This window comes from Oncorhynchus masou, chromosome 15, assembly GCF_036934945.1.
Source record: "Oncorhynchus masou masou isolate Uvic2021 chromosome 15, UVic_Omas_1.1, whole genome shotgun sequence".
In the NCBI taxonomy this organism is placed as follows: Eukaryota; Metazoa; Chordata; class Actinopteri; order Salmoniformes; family Salmonidae; genus Oncorhynchus; species Oncorhynchus masou.
Window position 1 is genome coordinate 26,855,269 of NC_088226.1, and position 24,091 is coordinate 26,879,359.

General features: G+C 42.6%; 1 pseudogene; it reads right to left on the reverse strand.

The window, feature by feature from the left end:
• Positions 1 to 4,579: 4,579 nt before the first annotated feature.
• The window catches only part of LOC135556831 (proton-coupled zinc antiporter SLC30A9, mitochondrial-like), a 36,918-nt pseudogene continuing 17,406 nt past the window's right edge, over positions 4,580 to 24,091 (reverse strand).

Genomic DNA, 24,091 nt, shown 5'->3' on the forward strand with positions numbered 1-24,091 from the left:
CATTCGGTGGGATGTGTAGCATAATCCAATTTACTTAATAGATTCTTAATCACAATCTAAGATTGTGGAATAATGTAAGGACATTGGGTCGTGGAGATGAAAGAAACCTAATAGCATGCACGATCACGGTCTATTGCTCCCCCATCTGTAGGTTCGATCTTGGAGAGGAAAACGGTGAATAAAAATTCTAACAATGCATTGGCCATATCATTAGCCTATAGCATAACCTGTCCTATCAACAGTTTGTTGGTGGCGTTGCTATAGGCCTACGCATATGTTGATAACAGTTGATTATCTCAAGAGTGTGCGCCTTTGTTTATTTCCTAAAGGTTTGCAATACAATACATATGTAATCATGCTGTTTTATAGGCGCTGTTAATCCCACATTAAAAATGCATTATATTACCTAAGGGAGAAAAGGAGACACGACAATGACAAGATGGGCAGAAGCACAACGGACTTGGGAATGGCATGACATTGATGCGCGCCCACTCTCAAAGCCTGGTTAAACATGTTACACGACGTTCAATAACAAAAAACATTGAATATCGTGTGTCCTTGTTCAGCATTTTCTGTTGTGCCATAGTTGTCAATTGTTTCTCCGTCGGAGAAGCCTACTTGGTCCTGCCGCGATGCTGAGCGATGTTTCTCAATGGTTGGTTAATGCCTGGTTGAATATGACTGTTTATTAACGTCACCATATAGGCCACTGATTTTTCTTATCGTTTCCAGAGCCTCATTCCGATAACCGCAAAGTCCAATTGCCCACATTCATCCAAAGGGAATGAAGATGCGCACATAGCCAATGAACACCAATCTGCATGACATGCTTTTCAGATAATTTAAAATTAGTCCGGTGATAAATTGAAGCGTAGGGAAATGCCAACAACAACAAAGATACATGTTCATAAATGTATTTATTTGAAGTCCTTCAGCAGTTATTCCATAACCAAAGAGAAATCTTACATAATCAATAAACAGACACACACACAGTTGAAGTCGGAAGTTTACATACACCTTGGCCAACTCAGTTTCACAATTCCTGTCATTTAATCCTATGAAAAAAAATTCCCCATCTTAGGTCAGTTAGCATCACCACTTTATTTTATGAATGTGAAATGTCAGAATAATAGTAGAGAAAATGATTTTTCAGCTTTTATTTCTTTCATCACATTCCCAGTGGGTCAGAAGTTTACATACACTGAATTAGTATTCGGTAGCATTGTCTTTAAATTGTTTAACTTGGGTCAAATGTTTTAGGTATCCTTCCACAAGCTTCCCACAATAAGTTGGGTGAATTTTGGCCCATTACTCCTGACAGAGCTGGTGTAACTGAGTCAGGTTTGTAGGCCTCCTTCCTAGTACATGCTTCTATAGTTTTTCTGCCCACAAAATGTTTATGGAAATGAGGTCTGGGCTTTGTGATGGCCACTCCAATAACTTGACTTTGTTGTCCTTAAGCCATTTTGCCACAACTTTGGAAGTATGCTTGGGTCATTGTCCATTTGGAAAACCCATTTGCGACCAAGCTTTAACTTCTTGACTGATGTCTTGAGAAGTTGCTTCAATAGATCCACAACTTCCCGTATTGTGAAGTGCACCAGCTCCTCCTGCAGCAAAGCACCCACACAACATGCTGCCGCCACTACCATGCTTCACGGTTGGGATGGTGTTCTTCGGCTTGCAAGCTCCCCCTTTTCCTCCAAACATAACGATGGTCATTATGGCCAAACAGTTCTATTTTTGTTTCATCAGACCAGAAGACATTTCTCCAAAAAGTATGATCTTTGTCCCCATGTACAGTTGCAAACCGTAGTCTCGCGATTTTATGGCGGTTTTGGAGCAGTGGTTTCTTCCTTGCTGAGCGGCCTTTCAGTTGTCGATATTGGACTCATTCCACTGTGGATATAGATACTTTAGTACCCGTTTCCTCCAGCATCTTCACAAAGTCCTTTTCTCTTCTTCTGGGATTGATTTGCACTTTCCGCACCAAAGTACGTTAATGTCTAGGAGACAGAACACGTCTCCTTCCTGAGCGTTATGACAGCTGTGTTGTCCCATGGTGTTTATACTTGCGTACTATTGTTTGTAGAGATGTACGTGGTACCTTCAGGCGTTTAGAAACTCTTGGCTGATTTCTTTTGATTTTCCCATGATGTCAAGCAAAGAGGCACTGAGTTTGAAGGTAGGCCTTGAAATACATCCACAGGTAAACCTCCAATTGACTCAAATTATGTGAATTAGCCTATCAGAAGCTTCTAAAGCCATGACATAATTTTCTGGAATCTTCCAGGCTGTTTAAAAAAGTCACAGTCAATTTAGTGTATGCAAACGTCTGGCCCACTGGAATTGTGATACAGTGAATAATAAGTGAAATGATGTCTGTAAACAATTGTTTGAAAAATTACTTGTCATGCAAAGTAGATGTCCTAACAGACTTGCAAAAACGACAGTTTGTTAACAAGAAATTTGTGGAGTGGTTGAAAAACTAGTTTTAATGACGCCAACCAAAGTAGTCATGGACAAAAGTTTTGAGAACGACACAAATATTAATTTCCACAAAGTTTGCTGCTTCAGTGTCTTTAGATATTTTTGTCAGATGTTACTATGGAATACTGAAGTATAATTAAACATTTCATAAGTGTCAAATGCTTTTATTGACAATTACAGGACGTTGATGCAAGAGTCAATATTTGCAGTGTTGACCCTTCTTTTTCAAGACCTCTGCAATCCACCCTGGAATGCTGTCAATTAACTTCTGGGCTACATATCCTGACTGATGGCAGCCCATTCTTGCATAATAAATGCTTGTCCAAATGTGTGTGTTTTTGTTTGTCCACCCGCCTCTTGAGGATTGACCACATCTTCAATGGGATTAAGGTCTGGGAAGTTTCCTGGCCATGGACCCAAAATATTGATGTTTTGTTCCCCGGGCCACTTAGTTATTACTTTTTCCCAGATGCCCCAAACAATTGAAAAGGGGATTCAGAGAAAATTATTTTATAGGTTAGTACTGAAGGTGTGATGTGGTCAATGACTCCACCTAGTGATGAAATACAGAACTGAACCCAGTAAACAACAAATGTATTTATTTATTTTAATTTTACCTTTATTTAACTAGGCAAGTCAGTTAAGAACAAATTCTTATTTTCAATGGGGGCCTAGGAACAGTGGTTAACTGCCTGTTCAGGAGCAGAACAACAGATTTGAACCTTGTCAGCTCGGGGGTTTGAACTTGCAACCTTCCGGTTACTAGTCCAACGCTCTAACCCTACTATATAACACGTTGAATGTTGTTGTTGAATGTTGTGTATTGAAAAATAAAATGGGGCTAAGCAAAACTAGGGCTAACAACATACATCAAAAGCTTAGACCCAGGTCGAACTGGGGTTGCACATTTTGGGGAATATTCAGAGAGAATTAAACAGGAATAAACCGAAATACATACAATTTAAAAGGGTATTAATGTGTAAATGTTTTTTTTCCATTGGATATATTTACCATAACATATGGAGACCGAAACATAAACCTTTTACCTTATCATAAGTAGACATAACTGCAAATGATTAAATCCTTCCAATAGAAATAAAATAACTAGTTAAAATAGAACTTTAATTAAATGAGTTGACTCCTCACATGGGATGATTTCACTGAACAACAAAAGGGAATATTGAATGATCCCAAAGATCCATCGCATCTCCCCCCAAAAAATTAAGATACCCCAAACTTTTAAAACGGTAGTGTCACTTCGAAATGTCCTCGTTTTTGAAAGAAAGCACATTTTTTTGTCCATTAACCTCTTACACTTATGGTGGCGCTATTTCATTTTTGGAAGAAAAACGTTCCCGTTTTAAACAAGATATTTTGTCACAAAAAGATGCTCGACTATGCATATAATTGCTACTGTTCGAAAGAAAACACTCTGACGTGTCCAGAAATACAAATATCTTCTCTGTGCGTGCCCTTTAACGTGAGCTTCAGGCAAAACCAAGATGACTTGGCATCCAGGAAATGACAAGGATTTTTGAGGCTCTGTCTTTCATGATCTCCTTATATGGCTGTGAACGCAAGAGGAATGAGTCTGCCCTTTCTGTCGTTTCCCCAAGGTGTCTGCAGCATTGTGACGTATTTGTAGGCAGATCGTTGGAAGATTGACCATAAGAGACCACATTTACCACGTGTCCGCCCGGTGTCCTGCGCCGAAATTGGTGCGCAAAAGTCACCTGCCAGTATTTTTCCATGGGGCACAGAGAGAGAAGCAAGCTTCCACGAACTGCATGTCAATGAAGAGATATGTGAAAAAACACCTTGAGGATTGATTCCAAACAACGTTTGCCATGTTTCGGTCGATATTATGTAGTTAATCCGGAAAAAGTTTCACGTTGTAGGTGACTGCATTTTCGGGTTCGTTTCGGTAGCCAGGCGCAATGTAGAAAACGGAACGATTTCTCCTACACACAGACGCTTTCAGGAAACACTGCGCATTTGGTATGTGGCTGGGAGTCTCCTCATTGAAAACATCAGAAGCTCTTCAAAGGTAAATGATTTTATTTATTTGGTTATCTGGCTTTTGTGAAAATGTTGCGTGCTACATGCTACACAAAATGCTATGCTAGCTTTGCATACTCTTACACAAATTAGTCAATTTCTATGGTTCAAAAGCATATTTTGAAAATCTGAGATGACAGTGTTGTTAAGAAAAGGCTAAGCTTGAGAGCAAACGCATTATTTTAATTTTATTTGCGATTTTCAGAAATCGTTAACGTTGCGTTATGCTAATGAGCCTGAGGCTTAGTCACAATCCCGGATCCGGGATGGGGAGTTTCAAGAGGTTAAAGTATCAAATTGATCAGAAATGCATTGTTAACTTTGAACATGACTATTGTAGCTGGAAACGACAGATACATTTTTAACATCTACATAGGCGAACAGAGGCCCATTATCAGCAACCGTCACTCTGTGAGCCAATGGCACGTTGTGTTAACTAATCAAAGTTTATCATTTTAAAAAGGCAAATTGATCATTAGACAACCTTATTGCAAGTATGTTAGCACAGCTGACAAATGTTGTTCTGATTAAAGAAGCAATACAACTGGCCTTCTTTTAGACTAGTTGAGTATCTGGAGCATCAGCATTTGTGGGTTCGATTACAGGCTCAGAAATAAAGACTTTTCTTCCGAACCACGTCAGTTTATTCTTCTTCTGAGAAATGGAGGCTATTCCACATGAGAAATTGCCAAGAAACTGAAGATCTCGTACAACACTGTGTACTACTCCCTTCACAGAACAGAGCAAACTGGCTCTAACCAGAATAGAAAGAGTGGGAGGCCCCGTGGCACAACTGAACAAGAGGACATATACATTAGTGTCTAGTTTGAGACAGACACCTCACAAGTCCTCAACTGGCATCTTCATTAAATAAAACCCGCAAAACATCAGTCTCAACGTCAACAGTGAAGCGGCGACCCGGGATGCTGGCCTTCTAAGCAGAGTTCCTCTGTCCAGTGTCAGTGTTCTCTTGCCCATCTTAATCTTTTCTTTTTATTAGCCAGTCTGAGATATGCCTTTTTCTTTGCAACTCTGCCTAGAAGGCCAGCATCCTAGAGTCGCCTATTTAATGAAGCTGCCACCTGAAGGGGCTGCAGGTTCCCAACTGGGAACACCCCCCCCCCCCCTTCAGCCCAAACGGTGGCGCAGGGAAAGCAAAAATATTCTTAAAAATATTTAACCTCCACACATTAACAAGTCCAATAGCTTAAATGAAAGATAAACACCTTGTTCATCTACCCAGCATGTCAGAATTTTAAAATGTTTTACAGCGAAAACATAGCACATATTTATGTTAAACCACCACTAGGAAAGCATACAATATGTAGCCACATTGCTATGCAAAATAGCACAATCACAAACGCAGGATTAAAAGAAAAATAGTTCACTAACCTTTTGAAAATCTTCATCAGATGACAGTAATAGCACATGTTACACAGTACATTTATGTTTTTTTCAATAATATGCAATTTATATCCATAAATCTCCGTTTACATTGAGCCATGTTCAAAAAATGCAGCAGAAATGTCCGGAGAAATTATAAATAGCTCCGGCAGCTAACGCCAGATAACAGCAATAAACATCATAAACTTTGACTAAATATACATGTTCTACATATATTTAGAAAGATACACTTCTTCTTAATGTAAACGCTGTGTTACATTTATTTTTAACGTTACAGAATTCGTAGGCTACTACTAATTTACTAGTTAACATAAAATCATGTCATAAAATATATTCACCCCACCCAGTATTCTAATCAAAACTCACCAGAAAGCATGTAGTCCTTGGCTCAGACAGTGTAGTAGTGTGGGCTCAATAGCATCTCCTTAGTGTGCAAGATCTTGAGAATCAGCTGTACATGTGATGGAAGAGTGCACTGCACATGTGATGGAAGAGTGCACTGTGCATGCAGAGGGTTGCAATTCCATTGGGGATAGTTTAACCAACATATGCCACGATTTTCTCTTAGTGAGCATGGCCTTATTTCTAGTACAGCATGTTGGATGACGATGACTGTCATTCAAATTCCATTCACCTCGTTCAAGGTAACAGCAATAGGTTTAGGTTACTACATGATACACAAATGTCCCTTTACCCATCATGAGGTTGCAACAATCTAGCCTATGAATGTACAGTTGAAGTCGGAAAATCAAAAGAAATCAGCCAAGACATCAGAAAGAAAATGGTAGACCTCCACAAGTCTGGTTCATCCCTGGGAGAATTTACGAACGCCTGAAGGTACCAGATTAATCTATACAAACAATAGTACGCAAGTATAAACACCATGGGACAACGCAGCGGTCATACCGCTCAGGAAGGAAACGCGTTCCGTCTCCTAGTGATGAACAGACTTTGGTGCGAAAAGTGCAAATCAATCACAGAACAGCAGCAAAGGACCTTGTGAAGATGGAGGAAACAGGTACAAAAGTATCTATATCCACAGTAAAACGAGTCCTATACAAACATAACCTGAAAGGAAGAAGCCACTGCTTCGGTTTTCAACTGCACATGGGGACAAAGATTGTACTTTTTGGAGAAATGTCCTCTGGTCTGATGAAACAAAAATAGAACTGTTTGGCCATAATGGCCATCGTTATGTTTGGAGGAAAAAGGGGGATGCTTGCAAGCCGAAGAACACCATCACAACCGTGAAGCACGGGGGTGGCAACATCATGTTGTGGGGGTGCTTTGCTGCAGGAGGGGCTGGTGCACTTCACAAAATAAATGGCATCATGAGAAAGGAAAATTATGTGGATATATTGAAGCAAAGACATAAGTCAGGAAGTTAAAGCTTGGTCGCAAATGAGTCTTCCAAACGGACAATGACCCCAAGCATACTTCCAAAGTCAAGGTATTGGTATGGCCATCAGAAAGCCCTGACCTCAGTCCCATAGACAATTTGTGGGCAGAACTGAAAAAAACGTGTGAGAGCAAGGAGGCCTACAAACCGGACTCAGTTACACCAGCTCTGTGAGGAGGAATGGGCCAAAATTCATCCAACTTATTGTGGGAAGCTCGTGGAAGGCTACCCGAAAGTTATAGATTGTTTAAGGCCATGCTACCAAATACTAATTGAGTGCATGTAAACTGCTGACCCATGGGGAATGTGATGAAATAAATCACTCTACTATTATTCTGACATTTCACATTCTAAAAATAAAGTGGTGGTCCTAACTGACAAGGAATTTTTACTAGGATTAAATATCAGGAATTGTGAAAAAATGAGTTTAAATGTATTTGGCTGAGATGTATGTAAACTTCCGACTTCAACTGTATGTTTACAAAGTAGGTGCACACAGGTCGAGAGAAAATTTGAGATGACAGTGACACATTCAATACCGCCTTGCACACACTTGCCTGCGTCTAGCTTATCTAGGGTGTAATCTTTCGTCCAACAGTTGCAAACGAGAGTTATTGGACAAATTCAGGTATTCTTTTTTATCCCCGTTTCGATTGCGTCAGTTTAAGCAAGAATGAGTACACCCCTGATCACGCATAAACAGTTCACTTTTATAGCAGCCACGTATTCATTCTAGCCTCTATGCACACTCCTCCTCACCCCATTTCCCTTTGTTTGTGGACTTCAATGAACAACACAGCTGTATGTGACTAGGCAAAAAATAATAAAAACGAAGTAAACCAGGGAGGGAAAAAAAGGTGCGCGCGCACTAGCTAGCAAGCTGTAGCTTTCAGTATGAGATTCATTAATTCTCTGATCCATTGATTGGATGGACAACATGTCAGTTCCTGCTGCAAGAGCTCAGATAGGATGGAGGATGTCCTCTGGAAGTTGTCATAATTACTGTGTAAGTCTATGGAAGGGGTTGAGAACCAAGAACCAAAAGCCAACATATCAAGAGGACGGAAGCCTGCTGTCCTCCGGCTACACCATGGTGCTACCCTACAGAGTGCTGTGGAGGCTACTGTAGTCCATTGCAAAACAGTGTGTTTTAATCAATTATTTGGTGACTTGAATATATTTAGTATAGTTTTATCTAAAAAGGATAACTTTTTTAATGTCTTACAATTTCTATGAAATTCACTGAAGATGGTCTTCTCCTTCTTCCTCTGGAGGAGCCTCCACTGGTGTACTAGCATTAAGTAAATTGTCACTTGTAGTTGCCAGGGGGAATATGCAGGAGTATGGTCTTGTTGGCTGATGTCAGATCAGACAACACTGTCTTTAATGTTTTCAGCTCTATGGTAGAAAGCTGCTGGAATGTATTACCTAGAGCTGTGTCTGAGCATAGAATACGCCAATGTTTTTTTGATGATGTCCAGTAGTTCTGGACTTTGTGGGGTGTAGGTAGTGAGTGGCCTGTTGGATACGAGGTCTGGCTCTAGGGCTTGTGTGCTTGCTTAGTAGTTGTGCTCTAGGAACATCCATGAGTTTACTTTTAGCTTGATTTAACCTTGACTGTAGTCCTTTGCTCTAAATCTTTCTAGGAGTTAATCCTTTCTTCTGTTGAATGCACTTCAACAGATCACTAACTAAGAATTAATACAAGCTATGTGTATGGTGTTGAAATGTAACATGTGGTGGTGGAGCAAGTCCAGACATGCATTCCAATGATCTAACATGAAGTGTGCACTCCCTTCATGGATTGGTTCTTCAAGCATTGAATTGATTTAAGCATGTGCTCAAGAGAGTTCCCATCCTATTTCTTACACCAATCCAGTACTTTTAAAAACTCATGAGGGGTTTGAATGAGTGCACACTTTGGGGAGAAGGGTACATAGAGAACGGGAGTGCAGCTCCACTCTACCTTGAGTTCTTTCTCCAGGCGGTCCACCTCAGCCCCCAGGGTGTCGATGATGTTCTCACCGTGCTTCAGCATGAAGATCTCCAGCTCATCAGTGGTCTTCACCTGCTGGATGTCCTACAAGCCACAACACACAACACACACGTAGCTGCCAAAATAATGGATACACTTGAGTAAATGAAGTATATTGAAAGCAGGTGTTTCCACACAGGTGCAACTCCTGAGTTAATTAAGCAATACCATCATGCATATAAATACTGTGCAGGCCATTATTTTGACTACCTTGGTTATGCCCCCATAGGATGACAATGCCCCCCATCCACAGGACACTTGAAGAATCGATGCCAAGGTGCATTGAAGCTATTCTGGCTTGTGGTCCAATTCCACCCTATTCTTTTATTTTGGCAGTTACCTCTAAACTCTAGTACTTTGACTAGATCATTTGCATTACAAAATGACGGAGAAAAAGGGGACGGAGGTCAGGCTGCCTTCTGAGAATTCGTAGGCAAGTGAGAACCTCCACTACCATTCGTTCTACTGGCCAACGTGCAATAAATTGGAAAACAAAATGGATGATATACGATCAAGACTATCAATGGCACATTAAAAACCGAGTCATGGCTGAGCGGCAACACGGATAATATAAAGCTAGCGGGATTTTCCATGCATCGGCAGGACAGAGACGCTACGTCTGGGGATGTGTGTATATTTGTCAATAACAGCTGGTGTGCGATGTCCAAAAGTAAATAAGTCTCGAGTAGGGATGCACGGATATGACATTTTTTGTCCTATACCGATATCTTCCTTGCCAAAAAAACAAAATACCGATAACCAATATTTAACATTTTTGCAGCCTTTTAAGCATTCTAGTACAGTTAAATCGTTAACACACAAACACACAGCGGTCTAAGGCACTGCATCTTAGTGCAAGAGGCTTCACTACAGTCCCTGGTTCGAATCCAGGCTGTATCACAGTCGGATGTGATTGGGAGTCCCATAAGGGCGGCACACAATTGGCCCAGCGTCGTCCTGGTTTGGCCGTCATTGTAAATAAGAATTGGTTCTTAACTGACTTGCCTAGTTAAAGGTCACACACACCATTTATTTATGTCCCCATTTATGCATGTATTCATGTCCCCATTACCATGATGGATTCTGATCAGGTTTCCTATTGAAATATTGAATGCTTAGGTTTAGTGGGTCTCCACTAGAAGTTAAAATGGTTATCTGTATGAGAAAGTTATAGTGTGTGCAATTAAGCTTGGAATGTTTTGAGTGCAGGGAAAACGATCACGTAGCAGCCATTGAAAAGGGGAGAGAGTCGTGGATTAGTGATGGAGGTTGAGGTCAGGTTAAGTTAAGAGAGAAAGAAAGGTTTGTGGCCTTGTCACTTAGTTTCCTGCCTAGCAGTAAAGATAAAATGTTTGTTCAGATGTGAGAAGGAGACTCAGCCTTGGAGAAATAGTTTAATATCAGTGCTTGTTTCAAATACAGCGGTGTTGATTCTCTGGGAAGAATAAACTTGGTTTGCGCTTTCATAGTATCCGTTGAGTTTTTACTTTGACAATTAGAACCTAAACAACCAGTAAAACATAATTAAAACCTATTTTTCACTTACTTGCTGTGCTGTTTTCTTGTTCAGTCATTTCATTCTCAACCAGAATTTCATCATACATGTCAAGCAGTTTAGTTTCAGCTGTCTGTCTGTGGCCCCTCTTCCTCGGTGCGCACTGTCACTGTGTCCGTTTCCATCTTGTCCAGCTGTGTATGTAACGTTTCACGTAAACCCAGTTTGTCTGCATCGATGTAGCGGTCCTTGTACCTGGCGTCGAGCATGGTGGTGACACAGTAAACCGGATCACTTGTTCACAGCCTTGAGTACTTTTGTAAATTAACCCCACGGTTTGTGTCGGCAGTTTTGTTGAGCAGGCGTTTCAATGCCATGAGAGAGGGTATCACGTCTGCTGCAGCCGCAGTTGATTTGCTTTTTTCTCGAGTCAGCTGTTCAAATGGCACTAGGAGTGTGTTCATGTTTCCAAGGTCCAAACGTTCTCAAACGCTATTGAAATGGCAGCAGCGGTATGAGAACCAGCACATTCTTGAGCATGCAATTACTCAGTATGAAATCCTCGTCGACCCACTGTGACGACGACAGACTCAGCATGATCATGGGGCTGACGTCGCTGGTCCAAACGTCAGTCGTGAAGCTAGTGACACACATAGCAAGTAGCTCATAGATGTGCATTTCAACAATACTGTGCAACTCCGGCAGGGCAACATCTGAAAAATAGTGTGTACCGGGGCTTGACCAGTTGGCGGAAACCAACACCATCCACAACGGGGAACGGTTGATTGTCAAGGGCAATGAATTCCATTATCTTGGGTATAATGGATTTCGCCTTTGAGTTGTCTCGCTGAAAATTTCTTACTCTTTCAAATGACTGCTCGGCTTAAATATATATATATATATATATATATATATATATATATATATATATATATATATATATATATATATATATATATATCCCATTTAGCAGACGCTTTTGTCCAAAGCGACTTACAAGTCGGCTGGGGCCACTACTTTTTTACATATGGGTGGTCCCAGCGGGAATCGAACCCACGACGCTTGGCGTTGCAAGCGCCATGCTCTACCGACTGAGCCACACAGGACCCAGTTGTTGGAAGTGCACTTATTATTTTTCTGCTTTTGTTCTGTGTAGTGCTGTGTTTTTCATAGCGTCATTACATCATATAAGTATGCACATCAGCGTTAAACTAGACATCGGGACACTGCAGATGTTGGCATTTTTAGCTAATATAGTCCGATTCCGATATATTGTGCATCCCTAGTCTCGAGGTATTGCTCACCTGAGGTAGAGTACCTTATGATAAGATGTAGACCACACTATATACCAACATAGTTTGCATCTATATTATTCGCAGCCGTCTATTTTCCACCACAAACCGATGCTGGCACTAAGACCGCACTCAACCAGCTATATAACACCATAAGCAAACAAGAAAATGCTCATCCAGGAGCAGAACTCCTAGTGACCGTTGACTAATGCAGGCCATCTTGAATCCGTTTTACCTAATTTCTACCAGCATGTACATGTGCAACCAGAGGGATGGGGGGGAAAAAGAAAAAAAAGCCTACCTTTACTACAAAGACCACAGACTTGTCCAGTTAAATAAAAAGGTTAAAAAAACTAAAGAAAGAAAAGTGACACATAACGTTCTCCCTCCATTTGTCAAATCTGACCATAATTCTATCCTCCCGATTCCTGCTCACAAGCAAAGACTAAGTACCAGTGACTAGCTCAATACGGAAGTGGTCAGATGACGCGGATGCTACACTACAGGACTGTTTTGCAAGCACAGACTCGAATTTGTTCCGGGATTCATCCAATGGCATTGAAGAATATACCATCTCAGTCGTCGGGTTCGTTAATAAGTGAGTCAACGACGTTGTCCCCAGAGGCCGTACATCCATATCCCAAACCAGAAGCCATTGATTATACAGGCAACATCCGCATCGAGCTAAAGACTAGAGCTGCCGCTTTCAAGGAGCGGGACACTAATCTGGACGCATAAGAAATCCTGCTAAGCCCACAGAAGAACCATCAAACAGGCAAAGCGTCAACACAGGATTAAGATTGAATCCTCTTACACCATCTGACGCTCGTTGGATGTGGCAGGGCTTTAAAAATATTACGGACTATAAAGGGAAACACAACCACAAGCTGCCCAGTGACACGAGCCTACCAGATGAGCTCAATGCCTTTTATGCACACTTCGAGGCAAGCAACACTGAAGCATGTATGAGAGCCACAGCTGTTCCGGATGACTGTGTGATAACGTTCGCCGATGTGAGCAAGACCTCTAAAACAGGTCAACATTCACAAAGCTGCGGGCCAGACGGATTACCAATTCGCATACCACCCCAACAGATCCACAGGTGACGCAATCTCAATTCCACTCCACACTGCTCTTTCCCACCGGGGGAAAAGGAACACACCTATATGAGAATGATGTTGACTATAGCTCAGAGTTAAAACACCATAGAACCCACAAAGCTAAGGACCCTGGTAGTAAACACCTCCCTCTGCAACTGGATCCTGAACTTCCTGACGGGCCGCCCCCAGGTGGTAAGGGTTGGTAACAACACGTCTGCCACGCTGATCCTCAACACTGGGTCCCCTCAGGGGTGTGTGCTTAGTCCCCTACTGTACTCCATGTTGACCCACGACTGCAACACCATCATTAAGTTTGCTGATGACCGACAACGATGAGACAACCTATAGGGAGGTCAGAGACCTGGCATTGTGGTGCCAGGACAACAACCTCTCCCTCCAATGTGAGCAAAACAAAAGGAGCTGATCGTGTACTAAAGGAAAAAGAGGGCCGAACAGGCCCCCATTAACATCGACGGGCCTGTAGTGGAGCAGGAGGAGAGTTAAGTTCCTTGGTGTCCACATCACCAACAAACTATCATGGTCCAAACACACCAAGACAGTCATGAAGAGGGCACGACAAAATATTTTCCCCCTCAGAAGATGAGTCAGCAGATCCTCAAAAGGTTCTACAGCTGCACCATCGAGAGCATCCTGACTGGTTGCATCACCGCCTGGTATGGCAACTGCTCGGCATCTGACCTAAAAGCGCTACAGGACGGTAGTGCGTAAGTCCCAGTACATCACTGGGGCCAAGCGTCCTGCCATTCAGGACCTATATACATCACTGGGGCCAAGCGTCCTGCCATTCAGGACCTATATACCTGGCGGTGTCAGAGGAAAGCCCCAAAAATTGTCAAGGTCTCCAGTCACCCAAGTCATAGACTGTTCTCTCTGCAACCGCACGGCAAGCGGACCAAACTGCTCAACCGCTTCTACTATCAAGCTTTAAAACTGTTGAAGAATTAATACATTGACACCCACCTTATTTTTACACTGCTGCCACTCGCTGTTTATCTATGCACAGTAACTTTACCCCTAGGTCTACCTACATGTACAAATTACCTTGACTAACCTGTTCCCCTGCACATTGACTCAGTACCTCTCCTGTATACAGCCTCATTGTTATTTTATTGTGTTACTTTTTTACTTAAGAAAATATTTACCAAATAAACTAAACTCTAAATAAACTGAACTGCACTGTTGGTTAACCTGTTGGTACTAGGGGGCAGTATTTTCATTTTTGGAAAAATAGCGTTCCCAAATTAAAAACCGGATATTTTGTCAGGACAAGATGCTAGAATATGCATATAATTGACAGCTTAGGATAGAAAACAGTGAAGTTAACATAACTAATGTTACAGGTGAAAGCCTGAGAAAAATCCAATCCGGAAGTGACTCATCTTTTGAAAGCCCTGCGTTCTGATGCGTCCCTATCAACCAGATTAAGCTTTCTACGTATTCCCCAAGGTGTCTACAGCATTGTGACGTAGTTTTACGCATTTATGTTGAAGAATACCCGTAGGCGGCTTCATTGCGCAAGTGGTCACCTGATGCTCGCAGAGAAATTAGAGTAAAATAGGAGGTAGCCATTATTCCAATCGCTTCTACTGAGAAACCAATTGTCCCGGTTGATATATTATCGAATAGATATTTGAAAAACACCTTGAGGATTGATTATAAACAACAATGTTTCTGTCAATATTATGGAGCTAATTTGGAATATTTTTTGCCGTTGTTGCGATTGCAATTTCCGGTCGATTTCTCAGCCAAACGTGAAGAACAAATGGTGCCATTTCACCTACAAAAATAGTATTTTGGGAAAAAATTAGCATTGGCCATCTACCTGGGAGTCTCGTGAGTGAAACCATCCGAAGTTCAAAGGTAAACGATTTAATTTGATTGCCTGCTGCTAGCAAGGCATAATGCTATGCTAGGCTATCGATAAACTTACACAAATGCTTGTCTAGCTTTGGCTGTAAAGCATATTTTGAAAATCTGAGATGACAGGGTGATTAACAAAAGGCTAAGCTGTGTTCCAATATATTTCACTTGTGATTTTCATGAATAGGAAGATTTTCTAGGAAGATTTATGTCCGTTGCATTATGCTAATTAGTGTCAGATGATGACAACGGTCCCGTTCACAGGATGGGGTGTCACTAGAGGTTAAGGGCTTGTAAGTAAGCATTTCTACACCTGTTGTATTCGGCACATGACAAATAAAGTTTGATTTGATGACTATATTAAAATCGGTTTGAAATAAAAATATTTCCCCAGCACCATCCCTCAGATGTATACCTAATGGGTTACTGTTAGGGTGAAAAACAAATCCCAGACTGAAGCTTTAAAACGATCATACAATGGCTATCAGTGCAGATGGATTACTAGGGATGTCCAACTCTCCAAACCAGAAAGACAAAAAGTACTAAATAAACTATGGTGAGAAACACTCTTGATTAAAACACTTCTTAGCATTACATTAGCCTTACGTTGAGGATCTGTTGATGTCCTGCTTCTCCAGGTAGGAGCGGGTCACCACCCTCCCGTCACAGTCCACCTCAGCCTTGAAGCGCACTTTACTCAGCCCCAAGTCTGTGGCCTTCACATCCTGGATCACCCTTGTCACAGCAAAAAACAAAGAGTTAGATGTTTAAATGTCCTTTATATATTAGAGACCACGGGTTTAAATGTACTTTATATATTAGAGACAACGGGTTTAATTATCCTTTATATTAGAGACCACAGGTTTAAATGAGCCATGTACCCAACCCAGCAGTATTTATTTTGTGCATGGTCACTGACCATGTATTAAATAACATTAATACATTTCAAGAGCAGATCACGTACTGCAGGGATCGACAACATGCAAAAACCAGGTCGCAAGAGATTTCTTTAGGCATCAAAGTTAAGTAAAAATAAGCCTAAAGAAATGTTCACTGCTCAAAAAAATAAAGGGAACTCTAAAATAACATCCTAGATCTGAATGAATGAAATATTCTTATTAAATACTTTTTTCTTTACATAGTTGAATGTGCTGACAACAAAATCACACAAATATTATCAATGGAAATCAAATTTAGCAACCCATGGAGGTCTGGATTTGGAGTCACACTCAAAATTAAATTGGAAAACCACACTACAGGCTGATCCAACTTTGATGTAATGTCCTTAAAACAAGTCAAAATGAGGCTCAGTAGTGTGTGTGGCCTCCATGTGCCTGTATGACCTCCCTACAACGCCTGGGCATGCTCCTGATTAGGTGGCAGATGGTCTCCTGAGGGATCTCCTCCCAGACCTGGACATCCACCAACTCCTGGACAGTCTGTGGTGCAACGTGGCGTTGGTGGAGACATAATGTCCCAGATGTGCCCAATTGGATCCAGGTCTGGGGAACGGGCGGGCCAGTCCATAGCATCAATATCTTCCTCTTGCAGGAACTTCTGACACACTCCAGCCACATGAGGCATTGTCTTGCATTAGCAGGAACCCAGGGCCAACCCCACCAGCATATGGTCTCACAAGGGGTCTGAGGATCTCATCTCGGTACCTAATGGCAGTCAGGCTACCTCTAGCGAGCACATGGAGGGCTGTGCGGCCCCCCAAAGAAATGCAACCCCACACCATGACTGCCAACTGCCAAACCGGTCATGCTGGAGGATGTTGCAGGCAGCAGAACGTTCTCCACGGCATCTCCAGACTGTCACATGTGCTCAGTGTGAACCTGCTTTCATCTGTGAAGAGCACAGGGTGCCAGTGGCGAATTTGCCAATCTTGGTGTTCTCTGGCAATTGAAAAACGTCCTGCACGGTGTTGGGCTGTAAGCAAAACCCCCACCTGTGGACGTCGGGCCCTCATACCACCCTCATGGAGTCTGTTTCTGACCGTTTGAGCAGACACATGCACATTTGTGGCCTGCTGGAGGTAATTTTGCAGGGCTTCGGCAGTGCTTCTCCTGCTCCTCCTTGCACAAAGGCGGAGGTAGCGGTCCTGCTGCTGGGTTGTTGCCCTCCTACGGCCTCCTCCACGTCTCCTGGCCTGTCTCCTGGTAGCGCCTCCATGCTCTGGACACTACGCTGACAGACACAGCAAACCTTTTTGCCACAGCTCGCATTGATGTGCCATCCTGGATGAGCTGCACGACCTGAGCCACTTGTGTGGGTTGCAGACTCAGTCTCATGCTACCACTAGAGTGAAAGCACCGCCAGCATTCAAAAGTGACCAAAACATCAGCCAGGAAGCATAGGAACTGAGAAGTGGTCTATGGTCCCCACCTGCAGAACCAATCCTTTATTGGGGGCGTCTTGCTTAAATGCATATAATTTCCACCGGTTGTCTATTCCATTTACACAACAGCATGTGAAATTTGTCCATCAGTGTTGCTTCCTAAGTGGACAGTTTGATTTCACAGAAGTGTGATTGACCTGGAGTTACATTGTGTTGTTTAAGTGTTCCCTTTATTTTTTTGAGCAGTGTATTTAGGAAATACACTACATGACCAAGAGTATGTGGACACCCACTTGTCTAACATCTCATTCTAAAATCAAGGGCATTAATATGAAATTGGTCCCCCTTTGCTGCAAAAACAGCCTCCACTCTTTTGGGAAGTCTTTCCACTAGACATTGGAACATTGCTGCAGGGACTTGCTTCCATTCAGTCACAAGAGCATTAGTGATGTTGAGCACCGATGTTGGGCCTGGCTCGCAGTCAGCGTTTCAGTTCATCCCAAAGGTGTTTGATGGGGTTGAGGTCAGGGCTCTGTGCAGTCCAGTCAAGTTCTTTCACACAGATCTCAACAAACTATTTCTGTATGGACCTCTTTGTGCACTGGGGAATTGTCATGCTGAAACAGGAAAGGGCCGTCCCCAAACTGTTGCCAAAGTTGAAAGCACAGAATGTCATGGTATAATGTAGCTAGGGTTGCAAAGGGTCGGAAACTTTACGGTAAATTTCTGGACAATTTCCAGAATTTTGCATAAATTCAACAAAATAGTTAGCTTATAACAGTGAACCTTTTTTGTGGGATACACAAGGCAATTCTTGTGGAATGTTTTGGTTTAAACTATCCCCAATTCAATGGAATTGCAACCCTCTGCATGCACAGTGCATTCTTCCATCACATGAACAGCTGATTCTCAAGAACCTGCACACACACACTAATGAGATGCTATTGAGCCCACACTACTACACTGTCTGAGCCAAGTACTACATGCTTTCTGGTAAGTTTTGACTACAATACTGGATGGGGTGAAAATAATTGTGTGACATACATGATGTTAATGAGTAAATAGTAGCCTACAGCAAAGTGTGTTCAAATCATTTCTAACTTGTTAACAATTCCTACTAGTTAGTTTTTGCTACCATGTGCGTTTTAGCTTGCTTGAGCCTGCTAACTGAGTTAATTCACCAGCTTACCAACAGGTTTCATTTTAAAACAAGGAGTTGTTTAAACAAACTGCTTAACTATATATCTGTTTATGGAACTGTATTTGATTTTTTTTTAAATAAAATTCAAAAAAAAAAAACTCTTTACAGGAAAATGCCACGGGCACTATCTGATGTGTGGAGACATTTCACTGCAGCTAATGTAGAAGGAAAAGCTGTGTACATTTGAAAATACTGTGCCAAATCATGTGAAGAGTGCGAAAAAGATGCAGAACCATCTGGCCAAGTGCATAAAGTTCCCTCAGCGCTCACAACAAGCAATCTCTGACAAAAGTCCCTCTACTTCTATTCGAGGTGAAAATGATGAATCAAACACCTTATCGATAGCAACAGCTCATGGCCCTCCTGGAATCAGAAGTCTTTTTGTCTCAATGGAGGAATGTAGTCCGAGAAATGCTGATGAATGTCTTGCTCGAGCTGTGTATGCAACTGGTTCACCTCCGATGCTCACAGGCAATGTGTATTGGAAGAGATTTATGCATGTTCTTTGCCCAGCATGCACCCCTCCAACCAGACATGATTGATTTACTCATTTGCTGGATGCAGAGTTCAACTGAAGGTCAAGCAAGTCATAGAGAAAGCAGACTCTATTGCAATCATCTCTGACGGGTGGTCGACTATCCGTGGGCAAGGAATAATTAACTACATCATCTCCACCCCTCAACCAGTATTCTACAAGAGCACGGACACAAGGGACTGACAAACCGGTCTCTACATTGCAGATGAGCTGAAGGCAGTCAATGACCTTGGACCACAGAAGGTATTTGCACTGGTGACAGACAATGCTGCGAACATGAAGGCTGCTTGGTCTAAAGTGGAGGAGTCCTACCCTCACATCACATCCATTCGCTGTGCTGCTCATGCATTGAATCTGCTCCTCAAGGACATCATGGCACTGAAAACAATGGATCCACTCTACAAGAGCCAAGGAAATAGTTAGGTATGTGAAGTGTCATCAAGCTATAGCCGCAATCTACCTCATCAAGCAAAGTGAGAAGAATAATAGCACCACATTGAAGCCGCCCAGCAACACCCATTGGGGGTGGTGTTGTCATCATGTTTGACAGTCTCCCGGAGGGGAAGGAGTCTCTCCAAGAAATGGCCATATCACAGTCTGCTGATATGGACAGCCCCATCAAGAGGATCCTCCTGGATGATGCATTTTGGGAGAGAGTGGTAAAGCAGCCTGAAACCTATAGCAGTAGCCATCGCACGGATAGAGGGAGACAATGCCATCCTGTCTGATGTTCAGACTTTGCTTACAGATGTAAGAGAAGAAATCCGTACTGCCCTGCCCATTTCACTGTTGCTCCAAGCAGAGGAAACTGCAGTTCTGAAATACATCAGGCAGAAGTCTTCACGCTTTTTGAAGCCCATACCTGCCGCAGCGTACATCTTGGACCCCAAGTACGCTGGCAAGAGCATTCTGTCTGGTGCAGAGATCAACAAGGCCTAATTTCATCACTACAGTGTCTCACCACCTTGGTCTGGATGAGGGCAAGGTTCTTGGCAGTCTGGCGAAGTACACTTCCAAGCAAGGGCTTTGGGATGGAGATGCAATATGGCAGTCGTGCCAACATCTCATCAGCCTCTTGGTGGAAGGGACTTTTTGCATCTGAGGCTCTTTCCCCTGTTGCCTCCATCCTCCAAATCCCACAAACATCAGCCGCCTAAGCACGCAACAGGCTAACCAATACAAGGATTGAAAGATTGTTGGCAAATTTGAGGCTTTTTGAGCCTGACAACAAGCCATCCTCAACAAGGTTGGAAAGTGACAGTGAAGATGATCAGAAACCTGAGGCCTCAAGGAGGTGGACAATGAGGAGGTCCAGGGAGAAGACATGGAAGCCTGAGAGGAAGACATCCACATCTTTAGTTTCCAGACCTCTCCATTCTACCTCTCCATTCTACCTCTCCATTCTACCTCTCCATTCTACCTCTCCATTCTACCTCTCCATTCTACCTCTCCATTCTACCTCTCCATTCTACCTCTCCATTCTACCTCTCCATTCTACCTCTCCATTCTACCTCTCCATTCTACCTCTCCATTCTACCTCTCCATTCTACCTCTCCATTCTACCTCTCCATTCTACCTCTCCATTCTACCTCTCCATTCTACCTCTCCATTCTACCTCTCCATTCTACCTCTCCATTCTACCTCCAGACATTTTACAGATGTATGTGGAAAATGTTTTTGGGATATGCAATGGATCATTGGGGATTATTCAATATTCCCTTTTGTTGTTCAGTGAAATCCCATGTGAAGTCAACTCATTTAATTTATGCTTTAAATTTATCTTGGCCAGGTCGCAATTGTAAATGAGAACTTGTTCTCAACTTGCCTACCTGGTTAAATAAAGGTGAAATATAAAATAAATAAAAATTAAATTCATAACTACATTTTTTATTTCTATTAGAAGAACTTAATCATTTGCAATTATGTCTACTTATAAGGTAAAAGGTTTGTCTCCATATGATAAATGTATCCAATGCAAAAAAAAAAAATCCACATTTGAATGGTATTAATTGCATACATTCCCGTTAATTCCAACGGAAAGTCTCCACCTCTGAATATTCCCCAAAATGTGCAACCCTAAATGTAGTGTTAAGATTTCCGTTCACTGGAAGTAAGGGGCCTAACCATAACCATGTAAAACAGCCCCAAACCATTACCATTACCTCCACCAAACTTTACAGTTGGCACTATGCAATGGGGTCGGTAGTGTTTTTTCCTGGCATCCGCCAAACCAAGACTTGTCCGTCAGACTGCCAGATGGTGAACACATCAGAAAACGCATGTCTAATTGATGCAAGCTTTACACCACTCAAGCCGACGCGTAACAACAAAGTCAAGATATTGGAGTGGCCATCACAAAGCCCTGACCTCAATCCTATAGAAAATTTGTGGGCAGATCTGAAAAAGCATGTGCGAGCAAGGAGGCCTACAAACCTGACTCAGTTACACCAGCTCTGTCAGGAGGAATGAGCCAAAATTCACCCAACTTATTGTGGGAAGCTTGTGGAAGGCTACACAAAACGTTTGACCCAAGTTAAACAATTTAAAGGCAATGCTACCAAATACTAATTAAGCGTATGTAAACTTCTGACCCACTGGGAATGTGATGAAAGAAATAAAATCACTACTATTATTCTGACATTTCACATTCTTAAAATAAAGTGGTGATCCTAACGGACATCATGAATTGTGAAAACTGAGTTTAAATGTATTTGGCTAAGGTGTATGTAAACTTGTGACTTCAACTGTAGGTTGTATGGGTATTATGATTCAGTGCTGAGCACTGATTGTGTGGCAGAACAGACCAGGGTCATGGTCATTAGGAGGCATGCAACAGAAAAAAAATTAAATTGCGTTGCATCTGAAAATGAAAAGGAGTGTTTGTTGGACAAAGTCAAGGTAGTCCCACCCTGTTTGTCTGTTTTTCTTCAGTTTGGTGCCTAATGAACACTACCTTGGTACAGGGATAGAGAGGCCTGGGGCTGGAGCGCCACTGACCTAACAGCAATGTAACAGGAAGGTTGCTGGATTGAATCCCTGAGCTGACAAGATAATCTGTCATTCTGCCCTTGTGCAGGAAGACAGATGTCGATTAAGGCAGCCCCCCGCACCTCTCTGACTCAGAGTGGTTGGGTTAAATGTGGAAGACATTTCAGTTGGACAACTGACTCGGTATCCCCCTTTCCATTATGAAAACCACCTTGGGACACATGGCAGCCACTGACTAACCGGACAGCGGGATCATTCTCCAGGAACTCTGAGTTTCTGGACGTGTTCGGCCTTGATGGAGTGTCCCAGCAGGGCCTCCGTGTTTGTGTAGATGAGGAAGGCTGACACAACACCCAGGAGCGTTCCCACAGCCAGAGAGCCTAGGCTGTCATACAGCGGGTTACCTGGCACAGGGCACCATGGAAAGAGAGAGTTAGTCTAGGTCTCAAATGGTACCTTATTCACAATATATGCAGACTAAATAAGGAGTTGCAGATTGACTATGGACAGTCAGGTCATCTGCATTTGTATGGCTACATAGGATGTTAGTACTGTGTATATATTTCAGAATACACAGGACTGGTTCACACTGTTACAACATTGGTAATATTAAGTATTTGACTGGTCAGAGAACTCAGACAGCTGGGTTACTGTTTGGGTAACTCGAGAACTCAAGTTGTGTAATGTTGTCCCACTGGAGAGGCCCGCGGTTGTGTGAGCACCTGGTAGTACAGCGTCGACATGTGAGGAAATGAGTAGCGTCTCTGTTTAGGTGTGTGTACCAGTGAGTGAGATGAGGCGCGTGAGTACCTGCCCGTTTGTATGTGTACCTTTGTATGTGTACCTGTGCGCGTGTGTACCTGTGCGTGCGCCAGTTTGTGCACCTGTGCGTGCGTGTGCCTGTGCGTGCGTACCTGTGCGTGCCTGTGCGTGCGCCAGTGCTTGTGGGTCAGTTCGTGCGCCAGTGCTTGTGCATGTGTACCTGCGCGTGCGCTTGCGTACCTGCGCGTGCACCTGTACCTGCGATACCTGTGGGTGTGTGTGTGCCTGCCTGCGTACCCGCATGTGCATACTAGTGTTTGACCGATTAGTCCGATTTCAAGTTTTCATAACAAAATAGGTAAATCTGTATTATTGGACACTGGTCGTTTTTTTCTTCCTTTACACCTTTATTTAATCTTTATTTACCTAGGCAAGTCAGTTAAGAACACATTCTTATTTTCAATGACGGCCTCGGAACGGTGGGTTAACTGCCTTGTTCAGGGCAGAACGACAGATTTGTACCTTGTCATCTCGGGGATTCGATCTTGCAACCTTTCGGTTACTAGTCCAACGCTCTAAACACCTGCCTTACATTGCACTCCACGAGGAGCCTGTGTGGCAGGCTGACTACCTGTTACGTGAGGGCAGCAAGAAGCCAAGGTAAGTTGCTAGCTAGCATTACACTTATCTTGACATTATCACTAGTTAACTACACATGGTTGATATTACTAGTTTATCTAGCATGTCCTGCGTTGCATATAATCGATGCGGTGCCTATTAATATCTCATTGAATCACAGCCTACTTCAACAAACGGGTGATGATTTAACAAGCGCATTTGCGAAAAAAAGCACATGAATTTCTTATAACTAGGGAAATTGTCACTTCACAGAGTCAGGGTATATGCAGCAGTTTGGGCCGCCTGGCTCATTGCGAACAGTCTGAAGTCCATTTATTCCTAACAAAGGAGGTAATTAACTTGCCAGAATTGTACATAATTATGACACAACATTGAAAGTTGTACAATGTAACAGCAATATTTAGACTTAGGGATGCCATCCGTTAGATAAAATACGGAACGGTTTGTTTTGTTTTCGAAATGATAGTTACC